The sequence below is a fragment of the Anomaloglossus baeobatrachus genome, chromosome 1, assembly GCF_048569485.1.
Source record: "Anomaloglossus baeobatrachus isolate aAnoBae1 chromosome 1, aAnoBae1.hap1, whole genome shotgun sequence".
NCBI classification, from domain to species: domain Eukaryota; kingdom Metazoa; phylum Chordata; class Amphibia; order Anura; family Aromobatidae; genus Anomaloglossus; species Anomaloglossus baeobatrachus.
The window spans coordinates 284858927-284875623 of NC_134353.1; the positions used below are offsets into that span (position 1 = coordinate 284858927).

General features: G+C 37.8%; 11 non-coding genes across 11 annotated transcripts; 8 read left to right on the forward strand and 3 right to left on the reverse strand.

The window, feature by feature from the left end:
- Positions 1-603: 603 nt before the first annotated feature.
- On the reverse strand, positions 604-686 carry TRNAL-CAG (transfer RNA leucine (anticodon CAG)). The gene has a single exon. It is a non-coding gene; the product is annotated as a tRNA-Leu (tRNA).
- A 1463-nt stretch (positions 687-2149) lies between these two features.
- TRNAL-CAG (transfer RNA leucine (anticodon CAG)) lies at positions 2150-2232 on the reverse strand. The gene has a single exon. It is a non-coding gene; the product is annotated as a tRNA-Leu (tRNA).
- Positions 2233-3921: 1689 nt separating this feature from the next.
- On the forward strand, positions 3922-3994 carry TRNAF-GAA (transfer RNA phenylalanine (anticodon GAA)). The gene has a single exon. It is a non-coding gene; the product is annotated as a tRNA-Phe (tRNA).
- Positions 3995-7793: 3799 nt separating this feature from the next.
- On the forward strand, positions 7794-7866 carry TRNAF-GAA (transfer RNA phenylalanine (anticodon GAA)). The gene has a single exon. It is a non-coding gene; the product is annotated as a tRNA-Phe (tRNA).
- A 3025-nt stretch (positions 7867-10891) lies between these two features.
- TRNAF-GAA (transfer RNA phenylalanine (anticodon GAA)) lies at positions 10892-10964 on the forward strand. The gene has a single exon. It is a non-coding gene; the product is annotated as a tRNA-Phe (tRNA).
- Positions 10965-13118: 2154 nt separating this feature from the next.
- TRNAL-CAG (transfer RNA leucine (anticodon CAG)) lies at positions 13119-13201 on the forward strand. Its single transcript has one exon. It is a non-coding gene; the product is annotated as a tRNA-Leu (tRNA).
- A 692-nt stretch (positions 13202-13893) lies between these two features.
- On the forward strand, positions 13894-13976 carry TRNAL-CAG (transfer RNA leucine (anticodon CAG)). The gene has a single exon. It is a non-coding gene; the product is annotated as a tRNA-Leu (tRNA).
- A 477-nt stretch (positions 13977-14453) lies between these two features.
- Positions 14454-14526, reverse strand: TRNAF-GAA (transfer RNA phenylalanine (anticodon GAA)). The gene has a single exon. It is a non-coding gene; the product is annotated as a tRNA-Phe (tRNA).
- A 141-nt stretch (positions 14527-14667) lies between these two features.
- On the forward strand, positions 14668-14750 carry TRNAL-CAG (transfer RNA leucine (anticodon CAG)). Its single transcript has one exon. It is a non-coding gene; the product is annotated as a tRNA-Leu (tRNA).
- Positions 14751-15442: 692 nt separating this feature from the next.
- On the forward strand, positions 15443-15525 carry TRNAL-CAG (transfer RNA leucine (anticodon CAG)). Its single transcript has one exon. It is a non-coding gene; the product is annotated as a tRNA-Leu (tRNA).
- Positions 15526-16217: 692 nt separating this feature from the next.
- TRNAL-CAG (transfer RNA leucine (anticodon CAG)) lies at positions 16218-16300 on the forward strand. Its single transcript has one exon. It is a non-coding gene; the product is annotated as a tRNA-Leu (tRNA).
- The last annotated feature ends 397 nt before the right edge of the window (positions 16301-16697 follow it).

Genomic DNA, 16697 nt, shown 5'->3' on the forward strand with positions numbered 1-16697 from the left:
TATTAACGCCTTTGAGTTTGCCTTGCAATGCTGTAGCTTTAACTTTGTAGGTTGCTGAAATAGCTCAGTTGGGAGAGCGTTAGACTGAAGATCTAAAGGTCCCTGGTCAGATCCCGCGTTTCAGCACGCTGTTTTTAAGTATGAGTGATTTGAGATAAAGTTCTTTCTCCATATGCATTTAGTAAGATTTTCATTCTTTGTGAAGTGCAGATATACCTGAAAAAAACAGTTTTACGTATCTCTTTTCAGAACAGTCACTAATGCGAGAAGAAAATGAAAGTAGTTATACTGAAAAATTAAGTTGAAGTCGAAGTAGTATGGAGGAAATCAGAAAAAAAATCTGAGAAATATCAACATAAAGTGCTAAGGATCTTTAAGATTTTGTGTATCTTGAGGTTTATTTTATGAGATTTTTCACCTCCCTCTTCTTACTGATAGTGCAGCAGAGAACAACATGATTGTGACAGACAGGATTGAGGATCCAGAGGGTTCTCATTGGCTTTGTCCTTGGACTAATCTAGATTGTGTAAATGTCTGAATTGTGACAGAGGGACATAGTGAAAATGAAAAAAAAAACAACATAATTGTAATGTAACAGAAACATGTCAGAAGTGGGATTCGAACCCACGCCTCAAGTAGAGACTGCGACCTGAACGCAGCGCCTTGGACCGCTCGGCCATCCTGACAAGCACAACTGTGGAAAATTCACACTTTCTAAAAACAAACACATTTTTTGTTTGGCCCCAAAAAAATGCAAATTTTGAACTGAAAATGTATTAACGCCTTTGAGTTTGCCTTGCAATGCTGTAGCTTTAACTTTGTAGGTTGCTGAAATAGCTCAGTTGGGAGAGCGTTAGACTGAAGATCTAAAGGTTCCTGGTCCGATCCCGGGTTTCAGCATGCTGTTTTTAAGTATGAGTGATTTGAGATAAAGTTCTGTCTCCATATGCATTTAGCAAGATTTTCATTCTTTGTGAAGTGCAGATATACCTGAAAAAAACAGTTTTAAATATCTCTTTTCAGAACAGTCACTAATGCGAGAAGAAAATGAAAGTAGTTATACTGAAAAATTAAGTTGAAGTCGAAGTAGTATGGAGGAAATCAGAAAAAAAATCTGAGAAATATCAACATAAAGTGCTAAGGATCTTTAAGATTTTGTGTATCTTGAGGTTTATTTTATGAGATTTTTCACCTCCCTCTTCTTACTGATAGTGCAGCAGAGAACAACATGATTGTGACAGACAGGATTGAGGATCCAGAGGGTTCTCATTGGCTTTGTCCTTGGACTAATCTGGTTTGTGGAAATGTCTGAATTGTTACAGAGGGACATAGTGAAAATGAAAAAAAAAACCATGATTGTAATGTAACAGAAACCTGTCAAAAGTGGGATTCGAACCCACGCCTCAAGTGGAGACTGCGACCTGAACGCAGCGCCTTGGACAGCTCGGCCATCCTGACAAGCACAACTGTGGAAAATTCACACTTTCTAAAAACAAACACATTTTTTGTTTGGCCCCAAAAAAAGGCAAATTTTGAACTGAAAATGTATTAACGCCTTTGAGTTTGCCTTGCAATGCTGTAGCTTTAACTTTGTAGGTTGCTGAAATAGCTCAGTTGGGAGAGCGTTAGACTGAAGATCTAAAGGTCCCTGGTCAGATCCCGCGTTTCAGCACGCTGTTTTTAAGTATGAGTGATTTGAGATAAAGTTCTTTCTCCATATGCATTTAGTAAGATTTTCATTCTTTGTGAAGTGCAGATATACCTGAAAAAAACAGTTTTACGTATCTCTTTTCAGAACAGTCACTAATGCGAGAAGAAAATGAAAGTAGTTATACTGAAAAATTAAGTTGAAGTCGAAGTAGTATGGAGGAAATCAGAAAAAAAATCTGAGAAATATCAACATAAAGTGCTAAGGATCTTTAAGATTTTGTGTATCTTGAGGTTTATTTTATGAGATTTTTCACCTCCCTCTTCTTACTGATAGTGCAGCAGAGAACAACATGATTGTGACAGACAGGATTGAGGATCCAGAGGGTTCTCATTGGCTTTGTCCTTGGACTAATCTAGATTGTGTAAATGTCTGAATTGTGACAGAGGGACATAGTGAAAATGAAAAAAAAAACAACATAATTGTAATGTAACAGAAACATGTCAGAAGTGGGATTCGAACCCACGCCTCAAGTAGAGACTGCGACCTGAACGCAGCGCCTTGGACCGCTCGGCCATCCTGACAAGCACAACTGTGGAAAATTCACACTTTCTAAAAACAAACACATTTTTTGTTTGGCCCCAAAAAAATGCAAATTTTGAACTGAAAATGTATTAACGCCTTTGAGTTTGCCTTGCAATGCTGTAGCTTTAACTTTGTAGGTTGCTGAAATAGCTCAGTTGGGAGAGCGTTAGACTGAAGATCTAAAGGTTCCTGGTCCGATCCCGGGTTTCAGCATGCTGTTTTTAAGTATGAGTGATTTGAGATAAAGTTCTGTCTCCATATGCATTTAGCAAGATTTTCATTCTTTGTGAAGTGCAGATATACCTGAAAAAAACAGTTTTAAATATCTCTTTTCAGAACAGTCACTAATGCGAGAAGAAAATGAAAGTAGTTATGCTGAAAAATTAAGTTGAAGTCGAAGTAGTATGGAGGAAATCGGAGAAAAAATCTGAGAAATATCAACATAAAGTGCTAAGGATCTTTAAGATTTTGTATATCTTGAGGTTTATTTTATGAGATTTTCCACCTCCCTCTTCTTACTGATAGTGCAGCAGAGAACAACATGATTGTGACAGACAGGATTGAGGATCCAGAGGGTTCTCATTGGCTTTGTCCTTGGACTAATCTGGTTTGTGGAAATGTCTGAATTGTGACAGAGGGACATAGTGAAAATGAAAAAAAAACAAAACATGATTGTAATGTAACAGAAACCTGTCAGAAGTGGGATTCGAACCCACGCCTCAAGTAGAGACTGCAACCTGAACGCAGCGCCTTGGACCGCTCTGCCATCCTGACAAGCACAACTGTGGGAAATTCACACTTTCTAAAAACAAACACATTTTTTGTTTGGCCCCAAAAAAAGGCAAATTTTGAACTGAAAATTTATTAACGCCTTTGAGTTTGCCTTGCAATGCTGTAGCTTTAACTTTGTAGGTTGCTGAAATAGCTCAGTTGGGAGAGCGTTAGACTGAAGATCTAAAGGTCCCTGGTCCGATCCCGCGTTTCAGCATGCTGTTTTTAAGTATGAGTGATTTGAGATAAAGTTCTTTCTCCATATGCATTTAGCAAGATTTTCATTCTTTGTGAAGTGCAGATATACCTGAAAAAAACAGTTTTAAGTATCTCTTTTCAGAACAGTAACTAATGCGAGAAGAAAATGAAAGTAGTTATACTGAAAAATTAAGTTGAAGTCGAAGTAGTATGGAGGAAATCAGAAAAAAAATCTGAGAAATATCAACATAAAGTGCTAAGGATCTTAAAGATTTTGTGTATCTTGAGGTTTATTTTATGAGATTTTTCACCTCCCTCTTCTTACTGATAGTGCAGCAGAGAACAACATGATTGTGACAGACAGGATTGAGGATCCAGAGGGTTCTCATTGGCTTTGTCCTTGGACTAATCTGGTTTGTGGAAATGTCTGAATTGTGACAGAGGGACATAGTGAAAATGAAAAAAAAAAAACATGATTGTAATGTAACAGAAACCTGTCAGAAGTGGGATTCGAACCCACGCCTCAAGTAGAAACTGCGACCTGAACGAAGCGCCTTGGACCGCTCGGCCATACTGACAAGAAGAACTGTGGAAAATTCACACTTTCTAAAAACAAACACATTTTTTGTTTGGCCCCAAAAATATGCAAATTTTGAACTGAAAATGTATTAACGCCTTTGAGTTTGCCTTGCAATGCTGTAGCTTTAACTTTGTAGGTTGCTGAAATAGCTCAGTTGGGAGAGCGTTAGACTGAAGATCTAAAGGTCCCTGGTCCGATCCCGGGTTTCAGCACGCTGTTTTTAAGTATGAGTGATTTGAGATAAAGTTCTTTCTCCATATGCATTTAGCAAGATTTTCATTCTTTGTGAAGTGCAGATATACCTGAAAAAAACAATTTTAGGTATCTCTTTTCAGAACAGTCACTAATGCGAGAAGAAAATGAAAGTAGTTATACTGAAAAATTAAGTTGAAGTCGAAGTAGTATGGAGGAAATCGGAGAAAAAATCTGAGAAATATCAACATAAAGTGCTAAGGATCTTTAAGATTTTGTGTATCTTGAGGTTTATTTTATGAGATTTTCCACCTCCCTCTTCTTACTGATAGTGCAGCAGAGAACAACATGATTGTGACAGACAGGATTGAGGATCCAGAGGGTTCTCATTGGCTTTGTCCTTGGACTAATTTGGTTTGTGGAAATGTCTGAATTGTGACAGAGGGACATAGTGAAAATGAAAAAAAAAAAAACATAATTGTAATGTAACAGAAACCTGTCAGAAGTGGGATTCGAAACCACGCCTCAAGTAGAGACTGCGACCTGAACGCAGCGCCTTGGACCGCTCGGCCATCCTGACAAGCACAACTGTGGAAAATTCACACTTTCTAAAAACAAACACATTTTTTGTTTGGCCCCAAAAAAATGCAAATTTTGAACTGAAAACGTATTAACGCCTTTGAGTTTGCCTTGCAATGCTGTAGCTTTAACTTGGAAGGTTGCTGAAATAGCTCAGTTAGGAGAGCGTTAGACTGAAGATCTAAAGGTCCCTGGTCCGATCCCAGGTTTCAGCACGCTGTTTTTAAGTATGAGTGATTTGAGATAAAGTTCTTTCTCCATATGCATTTAGCAAGATTTTCATTCTTTGTGAAGTGCAGATATACCTGAAAAAAACAGTTTTACGTATCTCTTTTCAGAACAGTCACTAATGCGAGAAGAAAATGAAAGTAGTTATACTGAAAAATTAAGTTGAAGTCGAAGTAGTATGGAGGAAATCAGAAAAAAAATCTGAGAAATATCAACATAAAGTGCTAAGGATCTTTAAGATTTTGTGTATCTTGAGGTTTATTTTATGAGATTTTTCACCTCCCTCTTCTTACTGATAGTGCAGCAGAGAACAACATGATTGTGACAGACAGGATTGAGGATCCAGAGGGTTCTCATTGGCTTTGTTCTTGGACTAATCTGGATTGTGGAAATGTCTGAATTGTGACAGAGGGACATAGTGAAAATGAAAAAAAAAACAACATAATTGTAATGTAACAGAAACCTTTCAGAAGGGGGATTCGAACCCACGCCTCAAGTAGAGACTGCAACCTGAACAAAGCGCCTTGGACCGCTCGGCCATCCTGACGAGCACAACTGTGGAAAATTCACACTTTCTAAAAACAAACACATTTTTTGTTTGGCCCCAAAAAAATGCAAATTTTGAACTGAAAATGTATTAACGCCTTTGAGTTTGCCTTGCAATGCTGTAGCTTTAACTTTGAAGGTTGCTGAAATAGCTCAGTTGGGAGAGCGTTAGACTGAAGATCTAAAAGTCCCTGGTCCGATCCCGGGTTTCAGCACGCTGTTTTTAAGTATGAGTGATTTGAGATAAAGTTCTTTCTCCATATGCATTTAGCAAGATTTTCATTCTTTGTGAAGTGCAGATATACCTGAAAAAAACAGTTTTAAATATCTCTTTTCAGAACAGTCACTAATACGAGAAGAAAATGAAAGTAGTTATACTGAAAAATTAAGTTGAAGTCGAAGTAGTATGGAGGAAATCGGAGAAAAAATCTGAGAAATATCAACATAAAGTGCTAAGGATCTTTAAGATTTTGTGTATCTTGAGGTTTATTTTATGAGATTTTCCACCTCCCTCTTCTTACTGATAGTGCATCAGAGAACAACATGATTGTGACAGACAGGATTGAGGATCCAGAGGGTTCTCATTGGCTTTGTCCTTGGACTAATCTGGTTTGTGGAAATGTCTGAATTGTGACAGAGGGACATAGTGAAAATGAAAAAAAAATAAAACATGATTGTAATGTAACAGAAACCTGTCAGAAGTGGGATTCGAACCCACGCCTCAAGTAGAGACTGCAATCTGAACGCAGCGCCTTGGACCGCTCAGCCATCCTGACAAGCACAACTGTGGAAAATTCACACTTTCTAAAAACAAACACATTTTTTGTTTGGCCCCAAAAAAAGGCAAATTTTGAACTGAAAATTTATTAACGCCTTTGAGTTTGCCTTGCAATGCTGTAGCTTTAACTTTGTAGGTTGCTGAAATAGCTCAGTTGGGAGAGCGTTAGACTGAAGATCTAAAGGTCCCTAGTCCGATCCCGGGTTTCAGCACGCTGTTTTTAAGTATGAGTGATTTGAGATAAAGTTCTTTCTCCATATACATTTAGCAAGATTTTCATTCTTTGTGAAGTGCAGATATACCTGAAAAAAACAGTTTTAAGTATCTCTTTTCAGAACAGTCATTAATGCGAGAAGAAAATGAAAGTAGTTATACTGAAAAATTAAGTTGAAGTCGAAGTAGTATGGAGGAAATCAGAAAAAAAATCTGAGAAATATCAACATAAAGTGCTAAGGATCTTTAAGATTTTGTGTATCTTGAGGTTTATTTTATGAGATTTTTCACCTCCCTCTTCTTACTGATAGTGCAGCAGAGAACAACATGATTGTGACAGACAGGATTGAGGATCCAGAGGGTTCTCATTGACTTTGTCCTTGGACTAATCTGGTTTGTGGAAATGTCTGAATTGTGACAGAGGGACATAGTGAAAATGAAAACAAAAACCCCATGATTGTAATGTAACAGAAACCTGTCAGAAGTGGGATTCAAACCCACGCCTCAAGTAGAGACTGCGACCTGAACGCAGCGCCTTGGACCGCTCGGCCATCCTGACAAGAACAACTGTGGAAAATTCACACTTTCTAAAAACAAACACATTTTTTGTTTGGCCCCAATAAAATGCAAATTTTGAACTGAAAATTTATTAACGCCTTTGAGTTTGCCTTGCAATGCTGTAGCTTTAACTTTGTAGGTTGCTGAAATAGCTCAGTTGGGAGAGCATTAGACTGAAGATCTAAAGGTCCCTGGTCCGATCCCGGGTTTCAGCACGCTGTTTTTAAGTATGAGTGATTTGAGATAAAGTTCTTTCTCCATATGCATTTAGCAAGATTTTCATTCTTTGTGAAGTGCAGATATACCTGAAAAAAACAGTTTTAAGTATCTCTTTTCAGAACAGTCACTAATGCGAGAAGAAAATGAAAGTAGTTATACTGAAAAATTAAGTTGAAGTCGAAGTAGTATGGAGTAAATCGGAGAAAAAATCTAAAAAATATCAACATAAAGTGCTAAGGATCTTTAAGATTTTGTGTGTCTTGAGGTTTATTTTATGAGATTTTCCACCTCCCTCTTCTTACTGATAGTGCAGCAGAGATCAACATGATTGTGACAGACAGGATTGAGGATCCAGAGGGTTCTCATTGGCTTTGTCCTTGGACTAATCTGGTTTGTGGAAATGTCTGAATTGAGACAAAGGGACATAGTGAAAATGAAAAAAAACCAAAACATGATTGTAATGTAACAGAAACCTGTCAGAAGTGGGATTCGAACCCACGCCTCAAGTAGAGACTGCAACCTGAACGCAGCGCCTTGGACCGCTCAGCCATCCTGAAAAGCACAACTGTGGAAAATTCACACTTTCTAAAAACAAACACATTTTTTGTTTGGCCCCAAAAAAAGGCAAATTTTGAACTGAAAATTTATTAACGCCTTTGAGTTTGCCTTTCAATGCTGTAGCTTTAACTTTGTAGGTTGCTGAAATAGCTCAGTTGGGAGAGCGTTAGACTGAAGATCTAAAGGTCCCTGGTCCGATCCCGGGTTTCAGCATGCTGTTTTTAAGTATGAGTGATTTGAGATAAAGTTCTTTCTCCATATGCATTTAGCAAGATTTTCATTCTTTGTGAAGTGCAGATATACCTGAAAAAAACAGTTTTAAGTATCTCTTTTAAGAACAGTCACTAATGCGAGAAGAAAATGAAAGTAGTTATACTGAAAAATTAAGTTGAAGTCGAAGTAGTATGGAGGAAATCAGAAAAAAAATCTGAGAAATATCAACATAAAGTGCTAAGGATCTTAAAGATTTTGTGTATCTTGAGGTTTATTTTATGAGATTTTTCACCTCCCTCTTCTTACTGATAGTGCAGCAGAGAACAACATGATTGTGACAGACAGGATTGAGGATCCAGAGGGTTCTCATTGGCTTTGTCCTTGGACTAATCTGGTTTGTGGAAATGTCTGAATTGTGACAGAGGGACATAGTGAAAATGAAAAAAAAAAAACCATGATTGTAATGTAACAGAAACCTTTCAGAAGTGAGATTCGAACCCACGCCTCAAGTAGAGAATGCGACCTGAACGCAGCGCCTTGGACCGCTCAGCCATCCTGACAAGCACAACTGTGGAAAATTCACACTTTCTAAAAACAAACACATTTTTTGTTTGGCCCCAAAAAAAGGCAAATTTTGAACTGAAAATTTATTAACGCCTTTGAGTTTGCCTTGCAATGCTGTAGCTTTAACTTTGAAGGTTGCTGAAATAGCTCAGTTGGGAGAGCGTTAGACTGAAGATCTAAAAGTCCCTGGTCCGATCCCGGGTTTCAGCACGCTGTTTTTAAGTATGAGTGATTTGAGATAAAGTTCTTTCTCCATATGCATTTAGCAAGATTTTCATTCTTTGTGAAGTGCAGATATACCTGAAAAAAACAGTTTTAAATATCTCTTTTCAGAACAGTCACTAATACGAGAAGAAAATGAAAGTAGTTATACTGAAAAATTAAGTTGAAGTCGAAGTAGTATGGAGGAAATCGGAGAAAAAATCTGAGAAATATCAACATAAAGTGCTAAGGATCTTTAAGATTTTGTGTATCTTGAGGTTTATTTTATGAGATTTTCCACCTCCCTCTTCTTACTGATAGTGCAGCAGAGAACAACATGATTGTGACAGACAGGATTGAGGATCCAGAGGGTTCTCATTGGCTTTGTCCTTGGACTAATCTGGTTTGTGGAAATGTCTGAATTGTGACAGAGGGACATAGTGAAAATGAAAAAAAAATAAAACATGATTGTAATGTAACAGAAACCTGTCAGAAGTGGGATTCGAACCCACGCCTCAAGTAGAGACTGCAATCTGAACGCAGCGCCTTGGACCGCTCAGCCATCCTGACAAGCACAACTGTGGAAAATTCACACTTTCTAAAAACAAACACATTTTTTGTTTGGCCCCAAAAAAAGGCAAATTTTGAACTGAAAATTTATTAACGCCTTTGAGTTTGCCTTGCAATGCTGTAGCTTTAACTTTGTAGGTTGCTGAAATAGCTCAGTTGGGAGAGCGTTAGACTGAAGATCTAAAGGTCCCTAGTCCGATCCCGGGTTTCAGCACGCTGTTTTTAAGTATGAGTGATTTGAGATAAAGTTCTTTCTCCATATACATTTAGCAAGATTTTCATTCTTTGTGAAGTGCAGATATACCTGAAAAAAACAGTTTTAAGTATCTCTTTTCAGAACAGTCATTAATGCGAGAAGAAAATGAAAGTAGTTATACTGAAAAATTAAGTTGAAGTCGAAGTAGTATGGAGGAAATCAGAAAAAAAATCTGAGAAATATCAACATAAAGTGCTAAGGATCTTTAAGATTTTGTGTATCTTGAGGTTTATTTTATGAGATTTTTCACCTCCCTCTTCTTACTGATAGTGCAGCAGAGAACAACATGATTGTGACAGACAGGATTGAGGATCCAGAGGGTTCTCATTGACTTTGTCCTTGGACTAATCTGGTTTGTGGAAATGTCTGAATTGTGACAGAGGGACATAGTGAAAATGAAAACAAAAACCCCATGATTGTAATGTAACAGAAACCTGTCAGAAGTGGGATTCAAACCCACGCCTCAAGTAGAGACTGCGACCTGAACGCAGCGCCTTGGACCGCTCGGCCATCCTGACAAGAACAACTGTGGAAAATTCACACTTTCTAAAAACAAACACATTTTTTGTTTGGCCCCAATAAAATGCAAATTTTGAACTGAAAATGTATTAACGCCTTTGAGTTTGCCTTGCAATGCTGTAGCTTTAACTTTGTAGGTTGCTGAAATAGCTCAGTTGGGAGAGCATTAGACTGAAGATCTAAAGGTCCCTGGTCCGATCCCGGGTTTCAGCACGCTGTTTTTAAGTATGAGTGATTTGAGATAAAGTTCTTTCTCCATATGCATTTAGCAAGATTTTCATTCTTTGTGAAGTGCAGATATACCTGAAAAAAACAGTTTTAAGTATCTCTTTTCAGAACAGTCACTAATGCGAGAAGAAAATGAAAGTAGTTATACTGAAAAATTAAGTTGAAGTCGAAGTAGTATGGAGTAAATCGGAGAAAAAATCTAAAAAATATCAACATAAAGTGCTAAGGATCTTTAAGATTTTGTGTGTCTTGAGGTTTATTTTATGAGATTTTCCACCTCCCTCTTCTTACTGATAGTGCAGCAGAGATCAACATGATTGTGACAGACAGGATTGAGGATCCAGAGGGTTCTCATTGGCTTTGTCCTTGGACTAATCTGGTTTGTGGAAATGTCTGAATTGAGACAAAGGGACATAGTGAAAATGAAAAAAAACCAAAACATGATTGTAATGTAACAGAAACCTGTCAGAAGTGGGATTCGAACCCACGCCTCAAGTAGAGACTGCAACCTGAACGCAGCGCCTTGGACCGCTCAGCCATCCTGAAAAGCACAACTGTGGAAAATTCACACTTTCTAAAAACAAACACATTTTTTGTTTGGCCCCAAAAAAAGGCAAATTTTGAACTGAAAATTTATTAACGCCTTTGAGTTTGCCTTTCAATGCTGTAGCTTTAACTTTGTAGGTTGCTGAAATAGCTCAGTTGGGAGAGCGTTAGACTGAAGATCTAAAGGTCCCTGGTCCGATCCCGGGTTTCAGCATGCTGTTTTTAAGTATGAGTGATTTGAGATAAAGTTCTTTCTCCATATGCATTTAGCAAGATTTTCATTCTTTGTGAAGTGCAGATATACCTGAAAAAAACAGTTTTAAGTATCTCTTTTCAGAACAGTCACTAATGCGAGAAGAAAATGAAAGTAGTTATACTGAAAAATTAAGTTGAAGTCGAAGTAGTATGGAGGAAATCAGAAAAAAAATCTGAGAAATATCAACATAAAGTGCTAAGGATCTTAAAGATTTTGTGTATCTTGAGGTTTATTTTATGAGATTTTTCACCTCCCTCTTCTTACTGATAGTGCAGCAGAGAACAACATGATTGTGACAGACAGGATTGAGGATCCAGAGGGTTCTCATTGGCTTTGTCCTTGGACTAATCTGGTTTGTGGAAATGTCTGAATTGTGACAGAGGGACATAGTGAAAATGAAAAAAAAAAACCCATGATTGTAATGTAACAGAAACCTTTCAGAAGTGAGATTCGAACCCACGCCTCAAGTAGAGAATGCGACCTGAACGCAGCGCCTTGGACCGCTCAGCCATCCTGACAAGCACAACTGTGGAAAATTCACACTTTCTAAAAACAAACACATTTTTTGTTTGGCCCCAAAAAAAGGCAAATTTTGAACTGAAAATTTATTAACGCCTTTGAGTTTGCCTTGCAATGCTGTAGCTTTAACTTTGTAGGTTGCTGAACAAGGTGACTATATGACACTTATGTCCCTCTGTCACAATTCAGACATTTCCACAAACCAGATTAGTCCAAGGACAAAGCCAATGAGAACCCTCTGGATCCTCAATCCTGTCTGTCACAATCATGTTGTTCTCTGCTGCACTATCAGTAAGAAGAGGGAGGTGAAAAATCTCATAAAATAAACCTCAAGATACACAAAATCTTAAAGATCCTTAGCACTTAGCACTTTATGTTGATATTTCTCAGATTTTTTTTCTGATTTCCTCCATACTACTTCGACTTCAACTTAATTTTTCAGTATAACTACTTTCATTTTCTTCTCGCATTAGTGACTGTTCTGAAAAGAGATACTTAAAACTGTTTTTTTCAGGTATATCTGCACTTCACAAAGAATGAAAATCTTGCTAAATGCATATGGAGAAAGAACTTTATCTCAAATCACTCATACTTAAAAACAGCGTGCTGAAACCTGGGATCGGACCAGGGACCTTTAGATCTTCAGTCTAATGCTCTCCCAAATGAGCTATTTCAGCAACCTACAAAGTTAAAGCTACACCATTGCAAGGCAAACTCAAAGGCGTTAATAAATTTTCAGTTCAAAATTTGCCTTTTTTTGGGGCCAAACAAAAAATGTGTTTGTTTTTAGAAAGTGTGAATTTTCCACAGTTGTGCTTGTCAGGATGGACGAGCGGTCCAAGGCGCTGCGTTCAGGTCGCAGTTTCTACTTGAGGCGTGGGTTTGAATCCCACTTCTGACAGGTTTCTGTTACATTACAATCATGTTTTGTTTTTTTTTCATTTTCACTATGTCCCTCTGTCACAATTCAGACATTTCCACAAACCAGATTAGTCCAAGGACAAAGCCAATGAGAACCCTCTGGATCCTCAATCCTGTCTGTCACAATCATGTTGTTCTCTGCTGCACTATCAGTAAGAAGAGGGAGGTGAAAAATCTCATAAAATAAACCTCAAGATACACAAAATCTTAAAGATCCTTAGCACTTTATGTTGATATTTCTCAGATTTTTTTTCTGATTTCCTCCATACTACTTCGACTTCAACTTAATTTTTCAGTATAACTACTTTCATTTTCTTCTCGCATTAGTGACTGTTCTGAAAAGAGATATTTAAAACTGTTTTTTTCAGGTATATCTGCACTTCACAAAGAATGAAAATCTTGCTAAATGCATATGGAGAAAGAACTTTATCTCAAATCACTCATACTTAAAAACAGCGTGCTGAAACCCGGGATCGGAACAGGGACCTTTAGATCTTCAGTCTAACGCTCTCCCAACTGAGCTATTTCAGCAACCTACAAAGTTAAAGCTACAGCATTGCAAGGCAAACTCAAAGGCGTTAATACATTTTCAGTTCAAAATTTGCCTTTTTTTGGGGCCAAACAAAAAACGTGTTTGTTTTTAGAAAGTGTGAATTTTCCACAGTTGTGCTTGTCAGGATGGCCGAGCGGTCCAAGGCGCTGCGTTCAGGTCGCAGTCTCTACTTGAGGCGTGGGTTCGAATCCCACTTCTGACAGGTTTCTGTTACATTACAATCATGTTTTGTTTTTTTTTCATTTTCACTATGTTCCTCTGTCACAATTCAGACATTTCCACAAACCAGATTAGTCCAAGGACAAAGCCAATGAGAACCCTCTGGATCCTCAATCCTGTCTGTCACAATCATGTTGTTCTCTGCTGCACTATCAGTAAGAAGAGGGAGGTGGAAAATCTCATAAAATAAACCTCAAGATACACAAAATCTTAAAGATCCTTAGCACTTTATGTTGATATTTCTCAGATTTTTTCTCCGATTTCCTCCATACTACTTCGACTTCAACTTAATTTTTCAGTATAACTACTTTCATTTTCTTCTCGCATTAGTGACTGTTCTGAAAAGAGATATTTAAAACTGTTTTTTTCAGGTATATCTGCACTTCACAAAGAATGAAAATCTTGCTAAATGCATATGGAGAAAGAACTTTATCTCAAATCACTCATACTTAAAAACAGCGTGCTGAAACCCGGGATCGGAACAGGGACCTTTAGATCTTCAGTCTAACGCTCTCCCAACTGAGCTATTTCAGCAACCTACAAAGTTAAAGCTACAGCATTGCAAGGCAAACTCAAAGGCGTTAATACATTTTCAGTTCAAAATTTGCCTTTTTTTGGGGCCAAACAAAAAATGTGTTTGTTTTTAGAAAGTGTGAATTTTCCACAGTTGTGCTTGTCAGGATGGCCGAGCGGTCCAAGGCGCTGCGTTCAGGTCGCAGTCTCTACTTGAGGCGTGGGTTCGAATCCCACTTCTGACAGGTTTCTGTTACATTACAATCATGTTTTGTTTTTTTTTAATTTTCACTATGTTCCTCTGTCACAATTCAGACATTTCCACAAACCAGATTAGTCCAAGGACAAAGCCAATGAGAACCCTCTGGATCCTCAATCCTGTCTGTCACAATCATGTTGTTCTCTGCTGCACTATCAGTAAGAAGAGGGAGGTGGAAAATCTCATAAAATAAACCTCAAGATACACAAAATCTTAAAGATCCTTAGCACTTTATGTTGATATTTCTCAGATTTTTTCTCCGATTTCCTCCATACTACTTCGACTTCAACTTAATTTTTCAGTATAACTACTTTCATTTTCTTCTCGCATTAGTGACTGTTCTGAAAAGAGATACTTAAAACTGTTTTTTCAGGTATATCTGCACTTCACAAAGAATGAAAATCTTGCTAAATGCATATGGAGAAAGAACTTTATCTCAAATCACTCATACTTAAAAACAGCGTGCTGAAACCTGGGTTCGGACCAGGGACCTTTAGATCTTCAGTCTAACGCTCTCCCAACTGAGCTATTTCAGCAACCTACAAAGTTAAAGCTACAGCATTGCAAGGCAAACTCAAAGGCGTTAATAAATTTTCAGTTCAAAATTTGCCTTTTTTTGGGGCCAAACAAAAAATGTGTTTGTTTTTAGAAAGTGTGAATTTTCCACGGTTGTGCTTGTCAGGATGGCCGAGCGGTCCAAGGCGCTGTGTTCAGGTCGCAGTCTCTACTTGAGGCGTGGGTTCGAATCCCACTTCTGACAGGTTTCTGTTACATTACAATCATGTTTTGTTTTTTTTTCATTTTCACTATGTTCCTCTGTCACAATTCAGACATTTCCACAAACCAGATTATTCCAAGGACAAAGCCAATGAGAACCCTCTGGATCCTCAATCCTGTCTGTCACAATCATGTTGTTCTCTGCTGCACTATCAGTAAGAAGAGGGAGGTGAAAAATCTCATAAAATAAACCTCAAGATACACAAAATCTTAAAGATCCTTAGCACTTTATGTTGATATTTCTCAGATTTTTTTTCTGATTTCCTCCATACTACTTCGACTTCAACTTAATTTTTCAGTATAACTACTTTCATTTTCTTCTCGCATTAGTGACTGTTCTGAAAAGAGATATTTAAAACTGTTTTTTTCAGGTATATCTGCACTTCACAAAGAATGAAAATCTTGCTAAATGCATATGGAGAAAGAACTTTATCTCAAATCACTCATACTTAAAAACAGCGTGCTGAAACCCGGGATCGGAACAGGGACCTTTAGATCTTCAGTCTAACGCTCTCCCAACTGAGCTATTTCAGCAACCTACAAAGTTAAAGCTACAGCATTGCAAGGCAAACTCAAAGGCGTTAATACATTTTCAGTTCAAAATTTGCCTTTTTTTGGGGCCAAACAAAAAACGTGTTTGTTTTTAGAAAGTGTGAATTTTCCACAGTTGTGCTTGTCAGGATGGCCGAGCGGTCCAAGGCGCTGCGTTCAGGTCGCAGTCTCTACTTGAGGCGTGGGTTCGAATCCCACTTCTGACAGGTTTCTGTTACATTACAATCATGTTTTGTTTTTTTTTCATTTTCACTATGTTCCTCTGTCACAATTCAGACATTTCCACAAACCAGATTAGTCCAAGGACAAAGCCAATGAGAACCCTCTGGATCCTCAATCCTGTCTGTCACAATCATGTTGTTCTCTGCTGCACTATCAGTAAGAAGAGGGAGGTGGAAAATCTCATAAAATAAACCTCAAGATACACAAAATCTTAAAGATCCTTAGCACTTTATGTTGATATTTCTCAGATTTTTTCTCCGATTTCCTCCATACTACTTCGACTTCAACTTAATTTTTCAGTATAACTACTTTCATTTTCTTCTCGCATTAGTGACTGTTCTGAAAAGAGATATTTAAAACTGTTTTTTTCAGGTATATCTGCACTTCACAAAGAATGAAAATCTTGCTAAATGCATATGGAGAAAGAACTTTATCTCAAATCACTCATACTTAAAAACAGCGTGCTGAAACCCGGGATCGGAACAGGGACCTTTAGATCTTCAGTCTAACGCTCTCCCAACTGAGCTATTTCAGCAACCTACAAAGTTAAAGCTACAGCATTGCAAGGCAAACTCAAAGGCGTTAATACATTTTCAGTTCAAAATTTGCCTTTTTTTGGGGCCAAACAAAAAATGTGTTTGTTTTTAGAAAGTGTGAATTTTCCACAGTTGTGCTTGTCAGGATGGCCGAGCGGTCCAAGGCGCTGCGTTCAGGTCGCAGTCTCTACTTGAGGCGTGGGTTCGAATCCCACTTCTGACAGGTTTCTGTTACATTACAATCATGTTTTGTTTTTTTTTAATTTTCACTATGTTCCTCTGTCACAATTCAGACATTTCCACAAACCAGATTAGTCCAAGGACAAAGCCAATGAGAACCCTCTGGATCCTCAATCCTGTCTGTCACAATCATGTTGTTCTCTGCTGCACTATCAGTAAGAAGAGGGAGGTGGAAAATCTCATAAAATAAACCTCAAGATACACAAAATCTTAAAGATCCTTAGCACTTTATGTTGATATTTCTCAGATTTTTTCTCCGATTTCCTCCATACTACTTCGACTTCAACTTAATTTTTCAGTATAACTACTTTCATTTTCTTCTCGCATTAGTGACTGTTCTGAAAAGAGATACTTAAAACTGTTTTTTCAGGTATATCTGC